This window comes from Ambystoma mexicanum, chromosome 6p (assembly GCF_040938575.1).
Source record: "Ambystoma mexicanum isolate Mex_15411 chromosome 6p, UKY_AmexF1_1, whole genome shotgun sequence".
Lineage (NCBI taxonomy): Eukaryota > Metazoa > Chordata > Amphibia > Caudata > Ambystomatidae > Ambystoma > Ambystoma mexicanum.
Window position 1 is genome coordinate 189,802,439 of NC_090935.1, and position 23,931 is coordinate 189,826,369.

The window sequence follows — 23,931 nt, forward strand, 5'->3', positions numbered from 1 at the left end:
CCATGTCTGAGGTTTACCAATGCCACTCATGTATGACTATCATGTGTGTATGAGTCCATTGGACAGTGCCCTGATGCCTGTGTTTTCTTTCTCCCTGTCTGCAGCGTCAACTGATGAAGAGGGCGGAGAAGGTGCTGTGGAGCACAGCGGCAGGGGTCGCACCACAAGCCGGAGACGCAAGGCCTGGATCCCCTCCCAGGTTCTGATCTCGTCGGGGAGTGAGGAGTCCGGTGCCGTGTCCCAGGCCGCAGCTGCCGAGGGGAGGTCCAAGAGGCGGAGGTTGGAGTTGGACTCCTCGGCAGCAGAAGGGGCAGCTGGGACCCCACAGGGCCCAACGGAGGAAGATGGCACGGAGTCATCCAGGTTGGTGGGGGGTTTGGAGGAGGAGGAGGCCGTGCAAGCGACAGAGGCGGGGTCTGGAGGTGGGGATTCCACTGGTGCTAGTGGTGCAGTGCAGGATCTGGGACAAGAGGCAGCAGAGGCCTCTGCGGAGGTGCCTGTGTGCAATCCTGTCCCTGCTCCTGTCACTGCATCATCTTGCACCAGCGGGGATGCCTACCTCCAGACCCGTTCTCAGGGAGGGGATTGGCTTACAACACCTGGCCTTCCTCTCCCTGCGGATGTGGCTATCCTGCACCAGGTTGAGCCTGTCCAGGGTGGGGTGGTGTTGCGTCAATAGGCCATGCGAGGTGACCTGCAGTCTTTTCATGATGAGTCTGCACGTCTTCTCGTTGACTGCGATGACCCACTGGGACAGCTCACCATGGCTGGATTCCTCCGTTTCCTGGACCTTGTTCCGACCCCCTCCTCCACGGAACCCCCTATGCCCCATTCGTCCTCCATGCCATCTTCCCACCCATGTGTCACCTGGGTGCCCTGTGGAGCTGCCTCCGACCGTGCGGCCAGGCTGGTGGACAACAGATCCCTGCCACAGTCGGACATCCAGCAGGGGTGGCCAGATCAACGACTGCACCCCAGCTGGAGAAGAATGTGCAGGCACCATCAGACAGGGCACATGGACAGCAGCAGCTGCAGCAGCAGGAGGCTGTAGGTGGAAGCCACGATAGCTCGGGGCCTTCAACATCGGAGGGGCAGGCATCGGCCGGAGGGGTGGAGGACCTGGACTGGAAGTGTCTTCCGTGTGGCAGCGGTTGGGCCACGCCATAGATGCGGAGCGGCAGCGGGCGGAAGAGGCACGGCTCACGATGGTCAGGGCGGAGAACTCCATGCGGAGGGCCCTGAGGCGGGCCGCGTGTCTCGAGGCAATCCGCAGGGAGTTGGAGGTGAACATGTCGGCGTCCCTGCGCACCCTCGGGGCCATGGAACAGGACCGCCTCCGGGACATAGACGAGGAGTTTGATGATGCCCTGGCCCGGAACACCACTAAGTGAGCCGCTGGACTGGCCCGCCGCCATTGTATATAGTTATTTAGTGATAGGTTTCCTTTATAGTTTATTTTTATTCGGAGTCGACGGACACTGCTCAACCTTTTGTATATAGTCCCATTTTAGATAGGTTTTTTGGTAGGTTTCGTTTCTTCTGTTGGGATGATGGACCCTGAATACTTTGTACATAGTTGGACTTTGGATTTGGAATATTTTTTCCCATGGAGCAATGGTTTTCTATTTCTTTTTTCCCTTCATTTCCTTTTTATGGAGTTGAACTTTGGAAGAATTTTTTTTGGATTATCATTTATTGATTTTAATTTGAAAAGGGACAGCCAGCTTAATTTTGTTTTTTTTTTACTTGTGTATTTTGTTTAATTTTGTTTGCCATTACTGTTGTTATTAATACATTATTTGGATTTTTTAATTCTTCGATGTGTGGTTTCATCTCATTGTTTTCATGCATGTCATGATATGGGTTTTCAGGTTCTCTTGCAACCATTGTGTGTGTGTGTGACACATGTGTTGATTTACATTGTTTCCATTGGAGTAGTATCATGGGCGCATGTAATACTTGGTTGTGTCTTTGGGCTGTGGTGGCTGGCCATGAGGCCCATGCTTGAGGATTGTCAGGGCCTGTGGGCAGGGGGACATGAGTGGGGGCTTGGTGGAGGCTGTCCATGGTGGCTGGAGGGTGGGGGCGGTGGGAGACATGAGTGGGGGCCTGGTGGAGGCTACCCCTGCACTGCTGGGGGCTGGGGGTTGGTGGGAGACATGAGTGGGGGCCTGGTGGTGGCTGCCCATGGTGGCTGGGGGGTGGGGGTGATAGGGGACATGAGTGGGGGCCTGGTGGAGGCTGCCCCTGCACTGCTGGGGGGTGGGGGTGATAGGGGACATGAGTGGGGGCCTGGTGGGGGCTGCCCATGGTGGCTGGGGGGTGGGGGTGATAGGGGACATGGGTGGGAGCCTGGCGGGGGCTGCCCATGGTGGCTGGGGGGGTGGTGGGAGACATGGGTGGGGGCCTGGTGGAGGGTGCCCCCACACTGCTGGGGGTGTGGGGGTGGTGGGAGACATGAGTGGGGGCCTGGTGGAGGCTGCCCCTGCACTGCTGGGGGGTGGGGTGGGTGGGAGACATGAGTGGGGGCCTGGTGGGGGCTGCCCATGGTGGCTGGGGGGTGGGGGTGGTGGGAGACATGAGTGGGGGCCTGGTGGAGGGTGCCCCTGCACTGCTGGGGGTGGGGGTGATAGGGGACATGGGTGGGAGCCTGGTGGGGGCTGCCCATGGTGGCTGGGGGGTGGGGGTGGTGGGAGACATGAGAGGGGGCCTGGTGGAGGCTGCCCATGGTGGCTGTGGGGTGGGGGTGGGTGGGAGACATGAGTGGGGGCCTGGTGGAGGCTGCCCATGGTGGCTGGGGGGTGGGGGTGGTGGGAGACATGAGTGGGGACCTGGTGGAGGCTGCCCCTGCTCTGCTGGGGGGTGGGGGTGATAGGGGACATGAGTGGGGGCCTGGTGAGGGCTGCCCATGGTGGCTGGGGGGTGGGGGTGATAGGGGACATGGGTGGGAGCCTGGTGGGGGCTGCCCATGGTGGCTGGGGGGGTGGTGTGAGACATGGGTGGGGGCCTGGTGGAGGGTGCCCCACACTGCTGGGGGTGTGGGGCGGTGGGAGACATGCGTGGGGGCCTGGTGGAGGCTGCCCCTGCACTGCTGGGGGGTGGGGGTGGTAGGGGACATGGGTGGGAGCCTGGTGGGGTCTGCCCATTGTGGCTGGGGGGTGGGGGTGATAGGGGACATGAGTGGGGGCCTGGTGGGAGCTGCCCATGGTGGCTGGGGGGTGGGAGTGATAGGGGACATGGGTGGGAGCCTGGTGGGGTCTGCCCATGGTGGCTGGGGGGTAGTGGGAGACATGGGTGGGGGCCTGGTGGTGTGTGCCCCACACTTCTGGGGGTGTGGGGGCAGTGGGAGACATGAGTGGGGGCCTGGTGGAGGCTGCCCCTGCACTGCTGGGGGGTGGGGTGATAGGGGACATGGGTGGGAGCCTGGTGGGGGCTGCCCATGGTGGCTGGGGGGGTGGGTGGGAGACATGAGTGGGGGCGTGGTGGGGGCTGCCCATGGTGGCTGGGGGGTGGGGGTGATAGGGGACATGAGTGGGGGCCTGGTGTGGGCTGCCCATGGTGGCTGGTGGGTGGGGGTGGTGGGAGACATTAGTGGGGGCCTGGTGGAGGCTGCCCATGTTGGCTGGGGGGTGGGGGTGGGTGGGAGACATGAGTGGGGGCCTGGTGGAAGCTGCCCCTAGGTGGCTGGGGGGTAGGGGTGGTGGGAGACATGAGTGTTGGCCTGGTGGAGGCTGCCCATGGTGCCGGGGGGTGGGGGTGGGTGCGAGACATGAGTGGGGGCCTGGTGGAGGCTGCCCATGGTGGCTGGGGGGTGGGGGTGGTGGGAGACATGAGTGGGGGCCTGGTGGAGGCTGCCCCTGCACTGCTGGGGGGTGGGGGTGTGTGGGAGACATGAGTGGGGGCCTGGTGGAGGCTGCCCCTCGGTGGCTGGGGGGTAGGGGTGGTGGGAGACATGAGTGTTGGCCTGGTAGAGGCTGCCCATGGTGCCGGGGGGGTGGGGGTGGGTGCGAGACATGAGTGGGGGCCTGGTGGAGGCTGCCCCTAGGTGGCTGGGGGGTAGGGGTGGTGGGAGACATGAGTGTTGGCCTGGTGGAGGCTGCCCATGGTGCCGGGGGGGTGGGGGTGGGTGCGAGACATGAGTGGGGGCCTGGTGGGGGCTGCCCATGGTGGCTGGGGGGTGGGGGTGATAGGGGACATGAGTGGGGGCCTGGTGGAGGCTACCCATGGTGGCTGGGGGGTGGGGGTGGGTGGGAGATATGAGTGGGGGCCTGGTGGAGGCTGCCCCTGCACTGCTGGGGGGTGGGGGTGATAGGGGACATGAGTGGGGGCCTGGTGGGGGCTGCCCATGGTGGCTGGGGGGTGGGAGTGATAGGGGACATGGGTGGCTGGGGGGGTGTGAGACATGGGTGGGGGCCTGGTGGAGGTTGCCCCACACTGCTGGGGGTGTGGGGGTGGTGGGAGACATGAGTGGGGGCCTGGTGGAGGCTGCCCCTGCACTGCTGGGGGGTGGGGGTGATAGGGGACATGGGTGGGAGCCTGGTGGGGGCTGCCCATGGTGGCTGGGGGTGGGGGTGATAGGGGACATGAGTGGGGGCCTGGTGGGAGCTGCCCATGGTGGCTGGGGGGTGGGGGGATAGGGGACGTGGGTGGGAGCCTGGTGGGGGCTGCCCATGGTGGCTGGGGGGGTGGTGGGAGACATGGGTGGGGGCCTGGTGGTGGGTGCCCCACACTGCTGGTGGTGTGGGGGCAGTGGGAGACATGAGAGGGGGCCTTGTGGAGGCTGCCCCTGCTCTACTGGGGGGGGGTGGGAGACATGAGTGGGGGCCTGGTGGGGGCTGCCCATGGTGGCTGGGGGGTGGCGGTGATAGGGGACATGAGTGGGGGCCTGGTGGGGTCTGCCCATGGTGGCTGGTGGCTGGGGGTGGTGGGAGACATGAGTGGGGGCCTGGTGGAGGCTGCCCATGGTGGCTGGGGGGTGGGGGTGGGTGGGAGACATGAGTGGGGGCCTGGTGGAGGCGGCCCATGGTGGCTGGGAGGTGGGGGTGGTGGGAGACATGAGTGGGGGCCTGGTGGAGGCTGCCCAAGGATGGCTGGGGGGTGCGGGCTGGTGGGAGACATGAGTGGGGGCCTGATGGAGGCTGCCCATGGTGGCTGGGGGGTGGGGGTGGTGGGAGACATGAGTGGGGGTGATAGGGGACATGAGTGGGGGCCTGGTGAGGGCTGCCCATGGTGGCTGGGGGGTGGGGGTGATAGGGGACATGGGTGGGAGCCTGGTGGGGGCTGCCCATGGTGGCTGGGGGGGGTGGTGTGAGACATGGGTGGGGGCCTGGTGGAGGGTGCCCCACACTGCTGGGGGTGTGGGGCGGTGGGAGACATGCGTGGGGGCCTGGTGGAGGCTGCCCCTGCACTGCTGGGGGGTGGGGGTGATAGGGGACATGGGTGGGAGCCTGGTGGGGTCTGCCCATTGTGGCTGGGGGGTGGGGGTGATAGGGGACATGAGTGGGGGCCTGGTGGGAGCTGCCCATGGTGGCTGGGGGGTGGGAGTGATAGGGGACATGGGTGGGAGCCTGGTGGGGGCTGCCCATGGTGGCTGGGGGGGTGGTGGGAGACATGGGTGGGGGCCTGGTGGTGGGTGCCCCACACTGCTGGTGGTGTGGGGGCAGTGGGAGACATGAGAGGGGGCCTTGTGGAGGCTGCCCCTGCTCTACTGGGGGGGGGGGGAGACATGAGTGGGGGCCTGGTGGGGGCTGCCCATGGTGGCTGGGGGGTGGCGGTGATAGGGGACATGAGTGGGGGCCTGGTGGGGTCTGCCCATGGTGGCTGGTGGCTGGGGGTGGTGGGAGACATGAGTGGGGGCCTGGTGGAGGCTGCCCATGGTGGCTGGGGGGTGGGGGTGGGTGGGAGACATGAGTGGGGGCCTGGTGGAGGCGGCCCATGGTGGCTGGGAGGTGGGGGTGGTGGGAGACATGAGTGGGGGCCTGGTGGAGGCTGCCCAAGGATGGCTGGGGGGTGCGGGCTGGTGGGAGACATGAGTGGGGGCCTGATGGAGGCTGCCCATGGTGGCTGGGGGGTGGGGGTGGTGGGAGACATGAGTGGGGGTGATAGGGGACATGAGTGGGGGCCTGGTGAGGGCTGCCCATGGTGGCTGGGGGGTGGGGGTGATAGGGGACATGGGTGGGAGCCTGGTGGGGGCTGCCCATGGTGGCTGGGGGGGGTGGTGTGAGACATGGGTGGGGGCCTGGTGGAGGGTGCCCCACACTGCTGGGGGTGTGGGGCGGTGGGAGACATGCGTGGGGGCCTGGTGGAGGCTGCCCCTGCACTGCTGGGGGGTGGGGGTGATAGGGGACATGGGTGGGAGCCTGGTGGGGTCTGCCCATTGTGGCTGGGGGGTGGGGGTGATAGGGGACATGAGTGGGGGCCTGGTGGGAGCTGCCCATGGTGGCTGGGGGGTGGGAGTGATAGGGGACATGGGTGGGAGCCTGGTGGGGGCTGCCCATGGTGGCTGGGGGGTAGTGGGAGACATGGGTGGGGGCCTGGTGGTGTGTGCCCCACACTTCTGGGGGTGTGGGGGCAGTGGGAGACATGAGTGGGGGCCTGGTGGAGGCTGCCCCTGCACTGCTGGGGGGTGGGGTGATAGGGGACATGGGTGGGAGCCTGGTGGGGGCTGCCAATGGTGGCTGGGGGGGTGGGTGGGAGACATGAGTGGGGGCGTGGTGGGGGCTGCCCATGGTGGCTGGGGGGTGGGGGTGATAGGGGACATGAGTGGGGGCCTGGTGTGGGCTGCCCATGGTGGCTGGTGGGTGGGGGTGGTGGGAGACATTAGTGGGGGCCTGGTGGAGGCTGCCCATGTTGGCTGGGGGGTGGGGGTGGGTGGGAGACATGAGTGGGGGCCTGGTGGAGGCTGCCCCTAGGTGGCTGGGGGGTAGGGGTGGTGGGAGACATGAGTGTTGGCCTGGTGGAGGCTGCCCATGGTGCCGGGGGGTGGGGGTGGGAGCGAGACATGAGTGGGGGCCTGGTGGAGGCTGCCCATGGTGGCTGGGGGGTGGGGGTGGTGGGAGACATGAGTGGGGGCCTGGTGGAGGCTGCCCCTGCACTGCTGGGGGGTGGGGGTGTGTGGGAGACATGAGTGGGGGCCTGGTGGAGGCTGCCCCTCGGTGGCTGGGGGGTAGGGGTGGTGGGAGACATGAGTGTTGGCCTGGTGGAGGCTGCCCATGGTGCCGGGGGGGTGGGGGTGATAGGGGACATGAGTGGGGGCCTGGTGGGAGCTGCCCATGGTGGCTGGGGGGTGGGGGGATAGGGGACGTGGGTGGGAGCCTGGTGGGGGCTGCCCATGGTGGCTGGGGGGGTGGTGGGAGACATGGGTGGGGGCCTGGTGGTGGGTGCCCCACACTGCTGGTGGTGTGGGGGCAGTGGGAGACATGAGAGGGGGCCTTGTGGAGGCTGCCCCTGCTCTACTGGGGGGGGGTGGGAGACATGAGTGGGGGCCTGGTGGGGGCTGCCCATGGTGGCTGGGGGGTGGCGGTGATAGGGGACATGAGTGGGGGCCTGGTGGGGTCTGCCCATGGTGGCTGGTGGCTGGGGGTGGTGGGAGACATGAGTGGGGGCCTGGTGGAGGCTGCCCATGGTGGCTGGGGGGTGGGGGTGGGTGGGAGACATGAGTGGGGGCCTGGTGGAGGCGGCCCATGGTGGCTGGGAGGTGGGGGTGGTGGGAGACATGAGTGGGGGCCTGGTGGAGGCTGCCCAAGGATGGCTGGGGGGTGCGGGCTGGTGGGAGACATGAGTGGGGGCCTGATGGAGGCTGCCCATGGTGGCTGGGGGGTGGGGGTGGTGGGAGACATGAGTGGGGGCCTGGTGGAGGCTGCCCCTGCACTGCTGGGGGGTGGGGGTGGTGGGAGACATGAGTGGGGGCCTGGTGGAGGCTGCCCCTGCACTGTTGGGGGATGGGGGTGGTGGGAGACATGAGTGGGGTCCTGGTGGAGGCTGCCCCTGGTGGCTGGGGTGTGGGGGTGCAGGGAGACATGAGTGGGGGCCTGGTGGAGGCTGCCCCTGGTGGCTGAGGGGTGCAGGCACAGGGAGACATGAGTGGGGGCCTGGTAGAGGCTGCCACTGCACTGCTGGGGGGTGGGGGTGGTGGTAGACATGGGTGGGGGCCTGGTGGAGGCTGCCCCTGGTGGCTGGGGGGTGGGGGTGGTGGGAGACATGAGTTGCACATGGGTGGGGGCCTGCTGGCAGGTGCCCCACAGTGCTGGGGGGTGGGGGTGGTGGGAGACATGGGTGGGGCCCTGGTGGAGGGTGCCCCTGCACTGCTGGGGTGTGGGGGTGGTGTGAGACATGGGTGGGGGCCTGGTGGAGTGTGCCCCTGCACTGCTGGGGGGTGGGGGTGGTGGGAGGCTTGGGTGGGGGCCTGGTGGAGGCTGCCCCTGGTGGCTAGGGGGTGGGGGTGGTGGGAGACATGAGTTGGACATGGGTGGGGGCCTGCCGGCAGGTGCCCCACAGTGCTGGGGGGTGGGGGGGTGGGAGACATGGGTGGGGGCCTGGTGGAGGGTGCCCCTGCACTGCTGGGGGTTGGGGTGGTGTGATACATGGGTGGGGGCCTGGTGGAGGGTGCCCCTGCATTGCTGGGGGGTGGGGGTGGTGGGAGACATGGGTGGGGGCCTGGTGGAGGCTGCCTGTGGTGGCTGGGGAGTGGGGGTGGTGGGAGACATGAGTTGGACATGGGTGGCGGTCTGCTGGCAGGTGCCCCACAGTGCTGGGGGGTGGGGGGGTGGGAGACATGGGTGGGGGCCTGGTGGAGGGTGACCCGTACTGCTGGGGGGTGGGGGTGGTGGGAGACATGGTTGGGGGCCTGCTGGCAGGTGCCCCACAGTGCTGGGGGGTGAGGGTGGTGGAGACATGAGTTGGACATGGGTGGGGGCCTGGTGGAGGCTGCCCCTGCACTGCTGGAGGGTGGGGGTGGTGGGAGACATGGGTGGGGGCCTGGTGGAGGGTGCCCCTGCACTGCTGGGGGGTGGGAGTGGTGGGGAACATGAGTTGGACATGGGTGGGTGCCTGCTGGCAGGTGCCCCACAGTGCTGGGGGGTGGGGGTGGTTGGGAACATGAGTTGGACATGGGTGGGGGCCTGCTGGCAGGTGCCCCACAGTGCTGGGGGTGGGGGTGGTGGGAGACATGAGTGGGGGCCTGGTGGAGGGTGCCCCTGCACTGCTGGGGGGGGTGGGAGACATGGTGTCACAGCTGCCCCTTCTGCTGCCGAGGAGTCCAACTCCAACCTCCGCCTCTTGGACCTCCCCCCGGCAGCTGCGGCCTGGGACGCGGCACCGGACTCCTCACTCCCCGACGAGATGACAACATGGGAGGGGAGCCGGGCCTTGCGTTTCCGGCTGGCGGTGGGATCCCCGCCGCTGTGCTCCACAGCACCTTCTCCGCCCTCTTCATCAGTTGACGCTGCAGACAGGGAGAAACAAAACACAGGCATCAGGGCACTGTACAATGGACACATACACACATGACAGTTGTACATGAGTGGCATTGGCAAACCTCAGACATGTCATCACAATCCCCAACACACATGTCATTACAACTCGCACACATGAGCCATACCACAGCCATATTGCAACTGCCACCACCATCCATACACATACAACAGCATGAGCAGCCAAAGGTGTGCCAGACATCACATGCAACACAGGAAGTGCACCACACATGTACACACACCACCACACTTGCATGCATGTGCACACTTCTGCCAAGTGTTGCACTGTTCAGACGGGCATCCATGTCACATCTGCCAATCAGGCTTCCACATACCGCTGTCACATGCATCCTTGTTGCATCACTGTTGCACTCTTGTGAAATACACACACATGCACATGTACACAGTGCTGATACATGCAGCCAAAAACAACATACATGCGTGACATCACGGACATGTCTACTTACATAAACATTCATCCAAACATGTGTGCCCACACAACTGCATTTGGCATGCAAGCCTACACACACAAGCACCATCCATGTCTCACACATTACAGCCCTCGCATGTGTCAGCCCCACGGCACTGTACACCCCCACCCATACTCGACCCCATACAAACAGATGTGCAACCTGCACACTACTGAATAATCACCACACGCACTGCTCACAATCAGGATGCATGTACACTCACCGCTCGACTCCAGACGGGTCTGCTTCTCAAGGACCTGGACTTGGAGCGCTGGGGATATGCGTTCCAGGACCCTCATCTGTTCTTCCGACAAGTGGCCCCGGCGCCCTTTGGCATCCGCTGCCTTCAAGAGGCGCCAGGCCTTGTTCAGGGTCCTGGACCTGAAGTCCTCCCAGCGCTTCTTGACATGTTGTAAGTCGCGGACTGCCACCCCCTCCGCGTTGATGGCAGTCACGATGTCAGTCCAGATCCGAGTCCGTCCTTCCTTGTCGGCGCGGGAACTTCCGAAGAGGGCATCATACTGCCCCAGGACTTGCTCCACCAGGACATCAAATTCGGTGGCACTGAAGCTGGTGCCCCACTGCCTCTCTGGCCGGGGGTTGTCAGTGGTCACAGATGGTGTTTGCCCCGACATGACAACCCCAGAGGCAGGAGTGGGTGGGCAACTGGGTCCTGGGGCTGGGCTGTGGAGCGAATGAATCCCAGTCGGGAGTCTTCGGTTCCAGCAGGGGTGGTCACAGCAACAGCACCCCTGGCTGATGTGCAGGCAGCAAATGGCAGGGCATGTGGGCAGCAGACAGTCAGGCAGCAGCAGATGGCAGGTGGGAGAGTGCTCGGGGCTCTGGGGGGCAGTAGTTCGGCCTTCTGGGCAGGAGCGTGGTCTTCCGTGTGCTTACCCGTGGCCAGCTTGATACGGAGTGATTTGGCACGTGAAAAATCTGCACGTCAGCGTGTAATTCGAGGAAAGGCCCTTAGCGCGTAAGCGCGTCTGCACGCATACGCATTTTCATTGGACAGAAGGCCCCTCAAGCGCAAGCGCCCCTGTGACGTGACGCGTACAGACGTGCATGGGCATTTCAGCGCGCGTGTAATACGAGGAAAGGGCCCATGCGCGTAAGCGAGCGTGGAAAACTGCACGTCCGCGTGTAATATGAGGAAAGGCCCTTAGAACGTATGCACGGCAGCACGCATATGCGATTTCATTGGACCAAAGGCCCTTAGTGCGTGAGCGCGCGTGAAAAACTGCACGTCCGCATGTAATACGAGGACAGGGACCATGCGCTTAAGTGACGTGACGCACACGTGCGTTTCCCTCAGCACGGGTTAAAGGTGAGCGGGCCCAGCAGTTCGCTGTACGTGCCTTTCGTGGAGACCGACGTGTGTTGCTGCTTCCTGTTGTTTCGCGCGCCATCACAACTTCACAGCTATCAAGGACGTATCTCTTCTTTTGGCGGGGGTTTTGGCTATGCGTTTTTTTCTGCATCGCGCTAGTCAGACGGTGAGTCGCACACGCTCTTTTTCCCACTGCGGGTGCCCCTGTGTATCGCACACATTTTCGTGTCATAGTAGCCTGCGTGTCCCACGCGTACGCGTTATTCGTGTTACTGGGTGCCACCGCGTACTGCGGGAGGTTGAATCCACGCACGTATGCTGCAGGGTTGCGTGCATGGTTTTACTGCAGTTTTGGGGTTCCTGAGCGTTGCGTGACCCGTCACCACATCACCGGGGTCACATACAGCCTTGCAGGTGCAGGGGGGCTGTTAACATCTTGCTTCCCACCCACTTCACCCCAATTGCCCAGGTCAATTGTGGTGTACACCTCCCATTGGCACCACTCCATCTGTGCCAGCACTACATCTGTGCCATGGTTGGGAGGCCACCAAAGGTGAGGGGCGCCTCAGGTGGGCATACTCCTCGTGGCGGGCGTGGTCGGGGACGTGGCTGTGGTGACCAGGGAGTAGGGGGACTCCAGGGTGTCCAGGGCAGCCACAGAGGGGGAAGAGGCAGGGGTGCGCCACTTGAGCACAATGTTGTGCCATGTGTCGGTGCAGCCATGCCACCACCCCCTGTGGTTCCGGGGGATGCAGCTCCTGCATCTGGCACTGGCACCCATATGACCCGGCAGTCTGTTCCATCGACTGCCATGGGCCCAAGGGTAGTGGTAGCTGCAGGTGCAGCTGTGGACACCGCCACCCAGGCTCAGGGTCTGCCAGCGCAGGCTGCGTTGGCACTTGAAGAGCCCTTGGTAGATCTCCAACAGGCCAGGGGGGAAACCATAGGTGCAGGCCGGGCTGCTCAGACCAAGACACGTGTCCCTAGGGCAGTCATGTCATCTGCTGCCCCGAACAGCCGGGTGTTGGCAAGTGCAGGGGCAGATGAACCCAACAGCACCCCGGTTGTGAGTCTGCCAACCAGGACCGTTGCGGTCAATGACCCTGCCACAGCTGATGTTGCTGCGCAGGGTCCATTAGTGGGCACCCAGCTGCCACTGACACAAGTCAGGCCTTTGGTCATCCCTCCACCTGCCACTCCCTTGGCTCAATCCACCGAACCCACTGGCCATACTGGTCAGGGCGGCATTAGCCAGCCAGGGTCTGCGCCACAGTCCAAGAGGAGGAAGGTTGCACCTGCAGCACAGGCTGGGACCCCACACACAGCCACGACATCCTGCACGTCGAGGAAGAAGCCTTTCTGTAAGCAGGAACTGGACTTCCTCGTGGACTACGTGCGGGGCCACAGCCGTGACATGCTAGGGGGTGCCAATAGTCAGACTACGGCTGCCCAACGTGACACCCACTGGAAGCATGTTGCGGAACATGTCAGTTCATTCGGCCATGAGGTGCGCATGGCGCAGGAGTGCAAAAAGCGTTGGAATGACATCAAGCGCAGCACTAAGGCCAAGCGTGCCTCAAATTACAACTTGACTCTGGTGACTGGCGGTGGGCCTGCACCAGAGGAGGAAGAACTCACTCCGCATGAGGCTCTCGTTGCGGAGTTCATACCACCTGAATTGGTCGAAGGAGTGGGAGACAAGCTGGACTTTGATGCCCAGTCCAGTGAGTGTTGATGCGTGTTTTTTGAGGACGTGTGTGTTTCACTTGTGGGATGTGTTGTGCATGATTGCTGCTACATGTGACGTGTACATGGTTCTGATGTGTAAGTAATGCAATGCTACCGTCATGCATGTCTCCTCTGCCTGCATGTGGGACTCCATGTAGGCATGCTCCCTTGCCCCTCCTCCGCCACTCTGCACCCCAGTTCCACCTTTGCACTGGTCTGCTTCAATCTTGCCAATGTGTACTTTCTTGTTCATGTGTCCTGTGTAGATGCTAACTTCCAGCGTAGAATCTGCCAGACATATGCCGTGTGGTACAGCCTTAGTACTCGATGCAGGGTATCTCAACTGTACTGTGCATAGGTCAGATGTCCCGCATGGACATGAGTGCCCATTCATGCTCCATGTGCATTGCACGCATGCCCCTATGTGTCCTTGACTGGATGATCACTGTAATATAAGTCCTTGGTTACATACATTGCCTGCCATCTCATCAGCCTTCCCATGTCAACTGTGGCTCAGTCCTGCGTTGCACACATGTTTAGGCTCTGACAATCTTTGTGGCTCACAGGCCTCAGCCTGTTCAATGGCCAATGACTTGTCCAACTCTTGTTGTGTCTTCTTCACACGTGGGCGGCCGCCGGAGTTTCCATCATGTGTCCTGCCCACTGTCCCAGCATCATTTGCAGTGTTGTAATTTGAATCACATTAAGCTGTTGATGCCAGTCAACGCTGCCTGTCAATACACAGGTGTATGGTCAGCCTTTTGATACCATGCTAGGCATCCCTGCTTTGGTACTGGGGTGGAGGGGTGCTTGGCTTCTAGACATGGTACACATTGAATGCACAATGCACGTGATGTCTGAAATTGACATTGCACTGCCTTCACATTTCCTGGCACACACCATGTAGTGCTTGTACATGTAGGTAGTGAGTGGCGTACACATTTTCTGCACTGCATAGACCCACTTCCATGGAAACTGCCACCTTTCAACAGGTCTGATCACAGAAGCTATTCAAAGTATACCCAGCATGCATGCCAGGTCATATGTTGTGTGTCACATGTCTGCCGGATGCCTTTGCTGTCGGTGTGTGTGTGTGTCGTGTGCTTCCGACATGTGTATTGACCTTTTTCTCTCTATTTTTCAGGTGATGACGCAATGGAGGCGGAGGATGGTGTTGTCATGCCAGACACAGGGTTGGTAACACCACATCAACCCGGCACTAGTGGGGGTCGTGGGGTGGTAGGCCACGAAAACCCCCAAGTGCTGCAGTCCATCTTGTCTCTGGCTGCCTATGAGTCCAGCCTTGATGATGACTCTGATGTCCATGTTGAGTTGGATGAGCATCAAGTCCATGTGTCAGGGGTGAGTGATTCTGATGTGGACACTCCTCTGTCTACGACACCTGCACTGAGGGATCAGACAGTCTTGGTTCCTCCGCCCGTGGTGGATCGGGACGCAGGGTCACCCTCCACACCAGTCACTGATGTGCCTGGGACATCACGTCGACGGGGGCATGTAGTCGTGCAGCTGCAGGCGGTGCCAACACAGCGAGGACCCCCGGTCCTTAGGTCCCGCAGGGGTCAAGCCCGGCAACGCGGTCGCCGCGCGCGACCGCTGTATACTGAGTGGGAGCAAGACATGACTGCCAATTCCGAACGGCAGGGGGCAGCAATGGAGAACATCGCTGAGAGCATGGAGCGTGTGGCCCGATCTGTGCTCCCCACTGCTAGGCAGGTGCTTCTCCAGCAGCAGGCGGCACGGTCCACGGCCCACTCGCTCAGGCTGGGCATGCCGGCCTCAGACAGGGCACGCCAGGCTGAAATGTCGTCTCTGCATCAAGCAATTGCTGCTCACGCAGAGGCGCACATGGATGCCCTGAGGGAGGAGTATGCTTCCCTCAGATCCACTCTGGGTGTCCTTATGATGTCCCAGAGGCAGCAGGCGGAGGAGAGGTTTGCACAGCTTGAGCGTACCATCTCGGCTGAGCTACAGGCTTGCCGGGAGGTGCGGCGGTTGTCCAGCCAGGCCTTGCAGGAGGAACTCTGTGTTACACGTGCTACCTTGCAAGAGGAAGCACGTGTATCACGTGAGGTACTGCATGCAGACCTACGTCACATCGCCACACAGAACCAGGCTCACCCGTCCGGCAGACTTGCTGCCAACGAGGGGCAAGCTGCGGCTAGGCGTGGCCAGTCTACTGTGCCACGTCCTCCTTTCCAGGATGAGCCAGACTCAGACGACCATCTATCTCCCACATAGGTCGTGCTGTGCAGGCGTTGAGCCCATGGAGGATTTTTTTTTGGCTCAGCATCATCGCATGTGGATGTTGAGCAGCACCCTGTACCTCCCCCCTCCTGGGTGCCTCCCCTCCCCCCCGGGTCGTATGTGGCCATTTTTGATTTTTCTTTTAGTTTAGTTAGTTAAGTTTCTGTTTGATAGTTAGTTTAAATAGGTAATGTAGGTTTTCCATAGTTAGTGTAATTAGTTAATAGTTGATTTAGTTTAAAATTGCTAGTCTATTGTGCTTTCATGTGACAGTGCGGTGCTTTGTGGCTTTTGAAGGCATCCACTGTCTGTTCCAGCTGGGCCCCTCATGGTTGTCTTGTGTATGTGTTTGCTGCTTGGGGTCCTTGACTCACATATGCCACTCCTGGCTCCCTTATCCATGGGCTCGCAAGGATGGTTCGGTGTTACAGCATTTTACACAAGGGCATTGGACTGTCATATCTGTGGCATGTCTAGTGCTGTGTGACTTTTGTTGACACCCCTAGTGGGGATGATTTATGTGTCATTGTCCACTGTTCAGCTTTTGCTAGATGGGGGGTGTCATGATTAATGTGGACATTGATTGCTATGCATTGTGTAGTATGTTTCATATCTTTCCTGTACATGTGCTTGTTGCAATTCATGCCGTAGATAGTGTTCCACACTTTGGAGGTGAAAGACGGACTGATGGTGTGATTTGTGATGTGACTCTCTGACATGGTCAAGTAATGAGATGCCTGATGAGACACACACAGATGCCTTTGAAGCATTAATCATGTGTTTCATGCCCTTTCTGCAGGGGGATGAGCCTCCAGAGCACCTTTGCCAGCAGACATGGCCCATTGGACGACGGTATTCTGGACCCGTTTGATGGTGCCCACATGCACATGTGTGCACAAGCAGAGGCACAGTGATTGCAGACCCACATCCTAGAACTACTGACATGTTCCAAGGAACTCCAGGCAAGGTGAGCATTACAGGGGGGCCACGACACAGCAAAGCTTGCACCAGGCGAGTTGCACATGCAGGCTTAGTCACAGCACTGAGGGTGAGCTTAGACGAATATTGGTGTTGAAGCACACAATGCAGCTCAGATGTGTTTGTGGACTGATGGCTGTTGATAGTATAGTTGTCTAGGACACATGCAGGGGCAGTGGCACATACCCTCCGGTACACCAAGGTCCATTGAGGCACTTGTATCAACCATGTAGCCTTCCGAGACATGGAAAGGGGCAGCTCACAGGGACATACAGCAAGGGACATACTCGGGTGCAGTGCATGTCTTTTCCACGTACTTCATGATAAATGCACTGCCAACTTTGTTTCGGTCATGGTGGTACGCAACTTGCTCTGTAGTCATGGCTTGCTATATGGGTCTGTCTGCTTACCCAGGGAACATTGCATGTTGTGTGAATTGTGACACATTGGTGTTCCATTTGCCACGCACCCACCAGCGGCTGCCTTACTGCATTGACTGTGTATAACCCGTCACAGGGGTGATGTTATATATGGGTACGAAGCATCAACCACAGATTGTCTGTTTGTAGAGTAGTTTGTTGCTATGGGGCATGTTTGGTGTTGTGTTTTTGTGTGATTGGCAAGTACAGGTTGTTGACTGTGGCTCTCTTTGCAGCATTGCAGTGCTCCTGTAACCGGACCTGAGAGTGCGCAGGCAGGAGGCCAGCACTCAAAACCAGAGCTAAGTGTCTTGTTGTTTTTCTTACGAACTGCTCTGCATAGGCTTGCTGGGGAGTGTACTGATGCATGGATGTCTGTGTGGCTCAATTTGGTATGTTTTTTTCTCCCTAATCACCCGTGATCCTATGCAATTTTGAAACCTGTACCCTCTACCCGGTGTTCCTGCTTCCCGTGCCTATCCAAGCAACGTTCCCTGACCCTCTTTCCCCACTGGGGTTGCGGATGCCTGTGTAAGCCCCGAACTTGCAGGCGCCAAAACCCTAGAGGGGGTGGTTGGTTCGTACGACTCCTGAGCCTGGACTACAGAAGGCCATGACAATGATGTCCAAGTTTGTTTGGATTGTGTATGTGTTCATGCAGGTTGTACATTTTCGTGCATTGCCTAGTTTCATGTGTCATTCGTCCTCCCCTCTCCTGCCACTCATTCCAGTCATCCAGTGTGTCAACACCTGTCCCGACTGCATATCCCTGAACCTCATTCCCCACCAGGGTCTCAGGGGCCTGTGTGAGTTTGACCTTGCAGGCACCCGGGACATGGTGGGGGTGGTTGTTTCGTGACACTCCCGCGCCTGTACAGGGGACCTGTGACAGTACACATCAATTCATGGTGCATCATCCTATGTCATGTACCACACATGTCTCACATCCTGTAGTGACATTGTTTTGCTGTGCTACCTTGGTTGTTGCATCATTGTGGTAGTACTTGGCCTTTGTGAGGTACTGCTACGTCAAGTCATCTACTGGAGGGTGTTCGGGTTCGTTTTTATGCCTTGGATTTTGTGATTTTGGAAATGAGTGTGGATTCTGAGGGTTCAGGCATCTTTTTACACACAAGGTGGGAGATGGTGATGAAGGGTAAAGGTGATCCTGTGGCCAGGTGGAATTGAGGTTTGGAGGCTCCATGACCCAGATGCAGTTGTTCAGTGGGTCATGGTCATTTGTGAGGAAGGGGGGGGGTTGTTGTTGATAGTTGCCTTGCCCTGCAGTGTGATGGGAACTCTGACATAGTAATGGTGGTATCCTATGTACATGCTGTGTTCTGCTGATTAATGCCTGTTCATGTGTTGTGTCTTCCTTTCAGGTGCGATGGGATAGTTGTGGTTTGACATGCTGGGGTGTACACATGGTGGATGTTCACATGTGATGTGTAGGGAACACTGATGGTCACTTGAGTCCACATGCATATGTGGAGTGCATGTCCTTGGAGAACCACACACTTGCACTCTGATGCACTACATGTACTCCCACCCTTGCATATCCATGTGTACACTGTTTGCCTTCTGGTGCCCACTGTGTCCCGGCAGCACATGTTCTGTGACCGATCATGGATCCAGTACATGCCTAATTTGATGTTTGACGTGGTCTGTCACTTAGATGTGATGCTCAGGGTGTGCATCACACACAATGGCTGTTCATTGTGCTGTGCGCTGAGCAGTGTGATGCAGGAGTAGGACACTGCACACATGAGCTGCAGTGTTGATTTTGCAATGCATAATGTGCATGTAGACAGGCATTCATTGTGATGTTACGTCTACGACTGTTGTAATGCATTTGGAAATGACTTATTTTGGGTGGGAGATTTTGTAGATCTGTCATTTCATCTGATTCCGGGTCAGGCAGCAGTGTCCGATGCCACTGTACATTTAGGACATGGCAATGTGTACCTTATCGTTACTGCATTGGTGTATGGGTATTGCTTGCCATGTCATGTTGATGTTTGGGAGGGTTTGAGTGACATGACAGTGATGGCCATGGCCTGTTTTGCAGGTGTGTGTGATGCACACCTTGCATGTCCGGGTCATCCGCTTCTCAGTGCAACTAGCTGGGGGTAGATTTCTCTCTGCAGCAGGGCCCTCCCCCTGGAACTGACTTCCGGCCTGACTTGAACTTGAGGGGAACCATCTCCAGTTCTGGAAGCAGCTCAAGACCTTCCTCTTTGCTTCTGCTTACTGTCTGCCTCTCCCTTGCAGAATTCTCCACTGGAACTGCACAGGAGCTGCAACTGGGCCACTCTCACCGACCTCGGTCCCTGGCCCAGCCACTCTCCACTTGCACTGCCTCCCTGGCAACCCCTGCACTGCAGTACTGTCTCTCCATCCCTACAGCCCTCCCTTGCCAGCACTTGTCTGCACTTACCTTTGTAGTTGCCACCAGGCGAACTATGTATTATTTTTTTGGGCTACTTCCCCTGTACTGGACTCCCCCCCCACCCTTCCCCTTGCACTTTTCCCATCCCCCCTACCCCTGCACTTGCACGATCTCAATGACACCTGGCCTAGTAGTACCGTTCTCTGTGTTCCCTTGTTCCCCCCTCCCTGCCTCATTGCGCCTTGGAATACTTGAGTATGGCCCATATCATGTCATATGACATATGTGTGCCTTTTGGTCACACAGGATAGCTTGTGTTTAAGTAGCTAGGGATGCAGACGATGTGGCACTTCCATGGCAACTATCTCAGGGTGGTAGGGTTGTGACAGCTGACTGTCTCTTTGTCATCATCGATTGTCACCTGGTATGTGCCAGGCCTGTGTGCACTCCGCAGGGGTGGGAGTTTAGGTGAAAAATGTGGCCACAAGCTGGGTCCGGGCTTCCTCGCCACGTGCCCTGTCCCCTCCCATGGGCAGCGCCTGTGCCTGTGGTTGGGGATGTGGGGGCACCACCATATCCACCGGGACGCCCTGCCGTGTTGCAACATTGTGCAGGACACATGCTGCCACAATGATCCTGCACACTACTGGTGGTGCATAGAGTAGTTGCCCACCAGAGCGGTCAAGGGAGCGGAAACGTGACTTGAGCACTCCGAATGTGCGCTCCACTATGCCCCTGGTTGCAATATGGGCGGCGTTGTATCTTACCTGGGGTGGTGTGGTAGGGTTCTGGATTGGCGTCATCATGTGGTTGCTCAGAGGGTAGGCACTGTCCCCTGGGGAGGTGATAATAGTTGAGATGATTAGGGTTTGGATATTTGTCTGTGTGTGACTTGCATGCATGTGCAAGGGCATTTGTACTGACCTAGGAGCCATGTGTCGCCATGCTGCCCAGCTTCCAGGGCCCGGCTCAGGGCGGACATTCTATATATAAAACTGTCATGGGTGGAGCCAGGGTAGTTTGCATAGACAGAGGTGATGATTCCCTTTGCATCGCATACCACCTGTACATTGATGGAATGCCAGTGCTTTTGGTTTCGGTAGATGTGCTCAATGGCCCTAGGTGGACGTAGGGCCACATGGGTGCAATCTATGGCACCAAGCTCTTTGGGGAAGTGTGCCACCCTGAAAAAATCCAGGACAACGGCCTGCCTTTCTGCGGGTTTTCTGGGCATGTATATGTGCCTGCGGACTGAGGGGTGCGCTGTCATGATTGCCAGTACCTGGTGTAGGCAGCGTGACTGCGTGGCCTGTGAGTCCCCCCCACTATGGCAGTGGTCCGCTGAAATGACCCAGTGGCCAAAAAATGCAGGACATTGAGCAGCTTCTCCAAGGGGCTCAATGCTTGGGAGCAAAGGGTGGGGGATGTGAGGTCATCTTCCCACTCCCTGACCAGGTCTAGGATGATATGGGGTGGAAACCTATACCTGCCATAGACCTGGTCGTCAGGCATCCCAAAAAGGCTTGTCCGTGGTGCTAAAATGCGTGCCCTGGCTATTCTCCTCCTCCTGCGGTGTCCCACGATCAGTGCAGCGACAAATGGGGCATTCATCGTAGCTGTATATACACGTTTGTTGTTTGCGCGCACTTTTATGCTGTGCGCGGGGTCGGCGCCGCCTGCCTTCATGTGGGCGGACGCGTTGACGCCTGTGCACGTCTTTTGCCGTGCGCTGGTTTCTCGTATTCGGATACGGTCCGAGTGTCATCGCGTGTGATCGGAGGGGAGTGAGCGTACACGCAACTGGCATGGGTACGTGTGTTTCGGGGTGCGCGGGAAGTTCCACACGCGATTAGCCTGGGTACGTGTTTTCCGGGGTGCCGGGAACTTTCACACGCGATTGGTGGAAATCCACGTGTGTTCTGTCATCACGTGCAATGAGGGAAACACCTGCGCGCGTCACGTCACAGATGCGCTCACGCGCTAAGGGCATTTGGTCCAATGAAATCGCATATGCGTGCGGCCGTGCATACGCGCTAAGGGCCTTTCCTCGAATTACATGCTGACGTGCAGATTTTTCACATGCCAAATCACTCCGTATCAAGCTGGCCACGCGTAAGCACACAGAAGACCACACTCCTGCCCAGAAGGCCGAACTACTGCCCCCCAGAGCCCCAAGCACGCTCCCACCTGCCATCTGCTGCTGCCTGACTGCCTGCTGCCCACGTGCCCTGCCATTTGCTGCCTGCACATCAGCCAGGGGTGCTGTTGCTGTGACCACCCCTGCTGGAACCGAAGACTCCCGACTGGGATTCCATCGCTCCACAGCCCAGCCCCAGGACCCAGTTGCCCACCCACTCCTGCCTCTGGGGTTGTCATGTCGGGGCAAACACCATCTGTGACCACTGACAACCCCCGGCCAGAGAGGCAGAGAGGCACCAGCTTCAGTGCCACCGAAGTTGGTGTCCTGGTGGAGCAAGTCCTGGGGCAGTATGATGCCCTCTTCGGAAGTTCCCGCACCGAAAAGGAAGGACGGACTCGGATCTGGACTGACATTGTGACTGCCATCAACGCGGAGGGGGTGGCAGTCCGCGACTTACAACATGTCAAGAAGCGCTGGGAGGACTTCAGGTCCAGGACCCTGAACAAGGCCCAGGGCCTCTTGAAGGCAGCGGATGCCAAGGGGCGCCGGGGCCACTTGTCGGAAGAACAGAAGAGGGTCCTGGAACGCATATCCCCAACGCTCCACGTCCAGGTCCTTGAGAAGCAGACCCGTCTGGAGTCGAGCGGTGAGTGTACATGCATCCTGATTGTGAGCAGTGCGTGTGGTGATTATTCAGTAGTGTGCAGGTTGCACATCTGTTTGTATGGGGTCGAGTATGGGTGGGGGTGTACAGGGCCGTGGGGCTGATACATGCGAGGGCTGTAATGTGTGAGACATGGATGGTGCTTGTGTGTGTAGGCTTGCATGCCAAATGCAGTTGTGTGGGCACACATGTTTGGATGAATGTGTATGTATGTAGACATGTCCGTGATGTCACGCATGTATGTTGTTTTTGGCTGCATGTATCAGCACTGTGTACATGTGCATGTGTGTGTATTTGACAAGGGTGCAACAGTGATGCAACATGGATGCATGTGACAGCGGTATGTGGAAGCCTGATTGGCAGATGTGACATGGATGCCCGTCTGAACACTGCGACACTTGGCAGAGGTGTACACATGCATGCAAGTGTGGTGCTGTGTGTACATGTGTGGTGCACTTCCTGTGTTGCATGTGATGTCTGGCTCACCTTTGGCTGCTCATGCTGTTGTATGTGTATGGATGGTGGTGGCAGTTGCGATATGGCTGTGGTATGGCTCATGTGTGCGAGTTGTAATGACATGTGTGTTGGGGATTGCGATGACATGTCTGAGGTTTGCCAATGCCACTCATGTACAACTGTCATGTGTGTATGTGTCTATTGTACAGTACCCTGATGCCTGTGTTTTGTTTCTCCCTGTCTGCAGCGTCAACTGATGAAGAGGGCGGAGAAGGTGCTGTGGAGCACAGCGGCGGGGATCCCACCGCCAGCCGGAGACGCAAGGCCCGGCTCCCCTCCCATGTTGTCATCTCGTCGGGGAGTGAGGAGTCCGGTGCCGCGTCCCAGGCCGCAGCTGCCGGGGGGAGGTCCAAGAGGCGAAGGTTGGAGTTGGACTCCACGGCAGCAGAAGCGGCAGCTGGGACCCCACAGGGCCCAACAGGGGAAGATGGCACGGAGTCATCCAGGTTGGTGGGGGGTTTGGTGGAGGAGGAGGCCGCGCAAGCACCAGAGACGGGGTCTGGAGGTGGGGATCCCACTGGTGCTAGTGGTGCAGTGCAGGACCAGGGACAGGAGGCAGCACAGGCCGCCGTCTGATGGGGCTTGCTCCGAACCCCTCCTCAACTGGACCCCCTACGCGCCAGTCGTCCTCTGTGCCATCTTCCCACCCATCAGTCACCTGGGTGCCCTGTGGAGCAGCCTCTGACGGTGCGGCCAGGTTGGAGGAGAAGGCATCCCTGCCACAGTCGGGAGTCGGACGTCCAGCAGGAGTGGCCACATCAATGACTGCACCCCAGCCAGCGGAGGATGTGCAGGCAGCAGGAGGCAGTGCACGGGCAGAGGCACAGCAGAAGCAGCAACGTGGTGGGAGCCATGAAGGCTCGGGGCCTTCAACATCGGAGTGGCAGGCATCGGCCGGAGGGCAGGAGGACCCAGGACAGAGAGTGTCTTCCGTGTGGCAGCGGTTGGGCCACGCCATAGATGTGGAGCGGCAGCGGGCGGAAGAGGCACGGCTCACAATGGTCAGGGCGGACAACTCCATTCGGAGGGCCCTGAGGCGGGCCGAGTGCCTCGAGGCAATCTGCAGGGGTTTGGAGGTGGAGACGTCGACGGCCCTGCGGACCCTCGGGGCCATGGAGGAGGACCGCCTCCGGGACATTGAGGAGGAGTTCGATGATACCCTGGCCCGGGACATCCACAAGTGAGCCGTGAAACTAGCCCGCTGCCCTTGTACATAGTTATGTAGGTAGTGTTAGGTTTCATTTTTGTTTTTATTTTATTTGGACCTTACGGACATTGGCCACATTTTTGTATATAGTTTATTTTATTAGTTAGTGTAGTTAGATAGGTTTCCTTTATTTTGTTGGGATAATGGACCCTCGCTTGTTCCCATGTACATAGTTCACAGTTGGATTGTATTTTTTTTGGACTTTTTAACCATGGAGCAATGGCTTTCTTTTTTATTTCCCATTGGATTTTGTTTTGTGGACATTGACTTTGGCCAACATTACTTTGGATTTTTATTTTTGGTTTTGCTTTTTTTAACGGACATGCTTCTTTTCATTTTTGTACATTCACGT